This window comes from Pseudorca crassidens, chromosome 9, assembly GCF_039906515.1.
Source record: "Pseudorca crassidens isolate mPseCra1 chromosome 9, mPseCra1.hap1, whole genome shotgun sequence".
NCBI classification, from domain to species: domain Eukaryota; kingdom Metazoa; phylum Chordata; class Mammalia; order Artiodactyla; family Delphinidae; genus Pseudorca; species Pseudorca crassidens.
The window spans coordinates 2,799,643-2,803,735 of record NC_090304.1 but is presented as its reverse complement, the minus strand read 5'-3'; the positions used below and the strand labels follow the sequence as shown (position 1 = coordinate 2,803,735).

Genomic DNA, 4,093 nt, shown 5'->3' with positions numbered 1-4,093 from the left:
ACCAGTTAGCTACTGCCCCGAGGTCCTCCAAAGAGGACCACGGATGTTATCAGAATCAGGAAGAATAGATGGTGAGTTCTCCAAACAGGAACGGCCGCTGCACACACCCTCGGGCCCTGGTCCGGGCCCCGGCTCTGGACGATGGCTCCTTGGGTCTAAGCCCACGTTTGCTGGCAATGCTACTGCAGGCCCTGGGCCTGCAAAGCACGTGCACAGACCTTTCCTCGACTTCCCACAGTGACAGCAGCACCCAGGGACGTATTAATAAGACGCCAGGCTTGGGCCGAGGGAAGGGAACAAGGGCACACGCCCTCTTTCCCCGAAGGCTGCCGCCACCTTTGTATCTCCCACCCCCGGAATCCAGAAACTCTCCCGCAGGCTCGGGGACAGAATAACCCCCTCTCCCTCACCCCACCGAGGGCCACTTTTCTGTGACGTAAAGTCACTCGACATAAAGACAACCTTTTAACCACGATGCAAAGCCACATCCTGCTTGCCGTCCGGGGTCCTTCCAGAAGAGAGTCTTGGCCTTGTGGACCCAAATCCCAGTGCTATGGTCTGAATGTTTGCATCCCCCCAAAATTCATATGGGAAATTCTAACCCCCCCATGTGATGGTGTCAGGGGGTGTGGCCTCTGGGAGGTCATGGGGGCCTGAGGGTGGAGCCCCATGAATGGGATCGCTGTCCTTATAACGGAGGCCCCAGGCAGCCCCTGGCCCCTGTGCCACGTGAGGACCCAGCAAGAAGTCTCTGACCCGACGTGGAAGAGGCCCCTCCCCCGGCCCTGCCCGCACCTGGTCTTGACTTCCGGCCTCCAGAGCTGTGAGCAGTGCCCTTTTGCTTATGTGTCACCAGGTCTGTGGCATCAATATTTTGTTACAGCAGCCCGCACGTACGTACTAAGACCCCCGTGAGGGTGTTTCTCCTAAAGCAAAGGAAAAGTTTACGCTTCAAGGAGAATTCAGTCCTTCACCTTCGGGAGAATCTGGAAAGAAAACAGAACAGCAGTAGAAGCTGTTCTTCGAGCCGATGTGGCCCAGGTATGCTGATGAGGACAGTTTTGAGGACGGCCGGCGAGTGGATGGGTGCATCCCGTGCGGGCAGCCCTCCCTGAACCTGTGGGTCTCATCCCAGCGTTTGGCCCTCGTGGGTGGTGACACGGATGAGCTCAAGAGGACGTGGCCGTGGGTTCTGCAGCCTAGGGGTGACAGTGCTGTCACCTTCTGGGATGGCTGCCACCCAGGGTGATGGCCAGGCCCCTCGGTGCAGGTGTCGGCACCCCACGGGTGTCCCCCGGGGGGACGTGCACCTTGCTGACACCCTGGGGAGGAGACATCCTCCTGTCTGCCGCCCCCCTCCCCAGCCACATGCACATTCCTGAGGCCGCGGCTCCTGCACCATGTGTGCTGGGAGTGGGGTGGAGGGCTTCTGCTCCAGGGAAGGGAGGTGGAGGGAGCGTGGACACTCAGGACGGCCAGTCGTGGGGTCAGTGGCAGGGTCCTGAGCATTGTCCTGCGAGAGCCTCCTGCACTCAGGGACCCCAGGACCCTGGCCACTGGTCATCCAGGTATAGGGTAGCGTCCCCCACTTAAAAGGTAGTGTCCCCCAGCTGTAGGAAGTGTCCCCCCTGCTATAGGGTAGTGTCCCCCCAGTTAAAAGGTAGTCACCAGAGCTTGGCTGGTGAGGGGCTGTGGGTTCCTGTCTGCAGCTCCAGCTCGTCGTGGGGGATCCTGGCTCTTTTCTGAGACCCAAACATAGACAAGCCCGCCCACCCCAGCTCCTGGAGAGGGCAGTGAAGCCTCATGTCAAACCCAGAGCTAACTCGGAATCTCCTGGGGTCGCTCCTGAGAGCAAAGACTCCCCAGCACCTTCCTCTCGGTTGGACGGTCGTACACGCTTCAGCTGAAACATTTCCCTCAACAGTCAAAGCAGCCTGGGGGCCACACGGAGACCTGAGCGTCACTGCAGCGTGAGCCGCTGACGCAGCCGAACCGCACCAGCTGGACGGTGCCCACCCGCCCACCCCGGACAGCACTGGTCAACAAACCTTTATTTCACTGGAATTCTAAAGACAGAAGGAGAGAGTTTTGAGAGAGAGAGTACATTCCACGAGGTCAATCCATTAAAAGTCAAGGAAGAAAAAAATAAAACACTGTATTCAGACCCTAGAACATGCCGGAAAAATGGACGAAGGACAAGGGTGCATCATTTCCAAGGACCAGTCTACATCCGAAAGGAGTTTAGCAGCGTTTGTTATCCAAAACTGAAAATAAGCAGAATTTTAACAGTAAGTCAGAGGTTAAAATCGACTTTCTGAGGTTGGTGAGTGTGAGTTCACAAACTTTCTGAAGGATAATTTAACAGGTTTCAAAAGGCTCAGATGTGTGCATTTGGTTTCATATACACACACACAAAAAAATTCTGCTTCTGGGGCTTCCCTGGTGGCGCAGTGGTTGAGAGTCCGCCTGCCGATGCAAGGGACGCAGGTTCGTGCCCCGGTCTGGGAAGTTCCCACGTGCCGCAGAGCGGCTGGGCCCGTGAGCCATGGCCGCTGAGCCTGCGCGTCCGGAGCCTGTGCTCCGCAACGGGAGAGGCCGCCAACAGTGAGAGGCCCGCGTACCACAAAAAAACAAACAAACAAAAAAACATTCTGCTTGTGGCTATTTGTCCTCGTTTTTCACAAAGAGGAGGCTGGGAAGGGAACTATTTGGGGGTGCTGACTTGGGGAGCTCTGTGCCGCTGGCAGCGAGGCATAGGTACCACCAGGAGATGGTAGGGACAGTGCCCCAGGGACACGGATCCACTGGGAGCCCCCCATCCTTCAGAGGTCCACCCTCTCCACCTTGCCAGTCAGGGGCACCTTCCCACCCTCACCATCCTCTGTTTCCTCGCCCAGGGCTCTGTGGAGGACCAGCTTGAGGGGCTCCCTCAGCCGCTGTCTCTGAAGGCCCCCAGTGAAAAAGTAAAGAGCAGCGTTAGCCGTGCTGTTGATGCAGGATGGGAGGACGCAGGCGTCGCTGAGGGTGTGGTTTTGCACGTCAGCTACGAGGAACCTGATGACGCAGAGGCGCAGGCCGAAGAGAAAGAAGCCCGGGGCCGAGAACAGAAGGACCAGGGCCAGTGCTGCTGGGAGCTCGCCTGGACTTGGGGAGCAACAGCTCACTGGACACGCCCAGGATGGAGAAGGAAGCCCCACGTGGTGGTGGCGGTCATACGTGCAGGACAGAGCTTTGTCCTTGGGATGAATAACTGACCACAGGCACGACCTCTCAGTATATTAACCGGAAAGATCAGAGCCCCGAGCAGGGCGCTCACGTTGCCTCACGTTGCCTGACAGGTGACGTTGCCTGACGTCACCGATACCAAATAGGGAAGAAGGAGGAGAGACAGCGCTGGAAGCTATGGCAGTCATGATGCCCAGGCCAGTGAAATAGAAGAACCGCAGGACCGTAAAGGTGTCATGCAGGTGAAAGGAATAGTGAAGGAAAAGCTTCCGGATTTGGAAGTCTCTAGTTGCAAATTTGTACCATTACACAATGTACACCCAATTCCTCCAGCCCCTGGTAGACACCATTGTACTGTTTTCTGAGTTTAATCTGAGGCTTTATTGAGCCGTGGCTGCTGCAGCGGCCCACCCACCGTCTCCCAACCTTGCTCCCTCCAAGGCCCTGGCAACCAGCCACACTGTTTGCTCAAGAGCTCACATACCTCCTGATTTCAGATCACTTCTCCCTCCGTGCTTGCAGTTCCGTCCTCCCCACTGTCCTTTAGGTGTACTCCTTAGTGGGACCACGGGGTGGCAGCAGCTCATTTGGGGCCTGGACCAGTATATCAACCTATCTGTGAACAAAACCCAAATCTCCTTCTCCTCCACCAGCTGGTCTAGGTGACCCCTTCGAGAGTGAGCTAAAGCAGGGGCTTTGGTGACATGAAATGGTTCACATGTACAGAAAAGCTTTTTTTTTTTAATGGACATCCACATACCCACCACCAGGCTGAGTCACATTTTAGCATTTTAAAAATACCTATTTCACATTTTAGCATTTAAAAATACCTATTTCACATCTTTTTTTTAAAATTTTTGGCCATACC

At 55.9% G+C, this 4,093-nt stretch overlaps 1 long non-coding RNA gene across 1 annotated transcript; it reads left to right on the top strand.

The window, feature by feature from the left end:
- The first annotated feature begins 1,873 nt into the window (after window positions 1-1,873).
- On the top strand, window positions 1,874-3,584 carry LOC137231196 (uncharacterized). Its single transcript, XR_010946404.1, has 2 exons — window positions 1,874-2,288; window positions 2,898-3,584. It is a non-coding gene; the product is annotated as an uncharacterized lncRNA (long non-coding RNA).
- The last annotated feature ends 509 nt before the right edge of the window (window positions 3,585-4,093 follow it).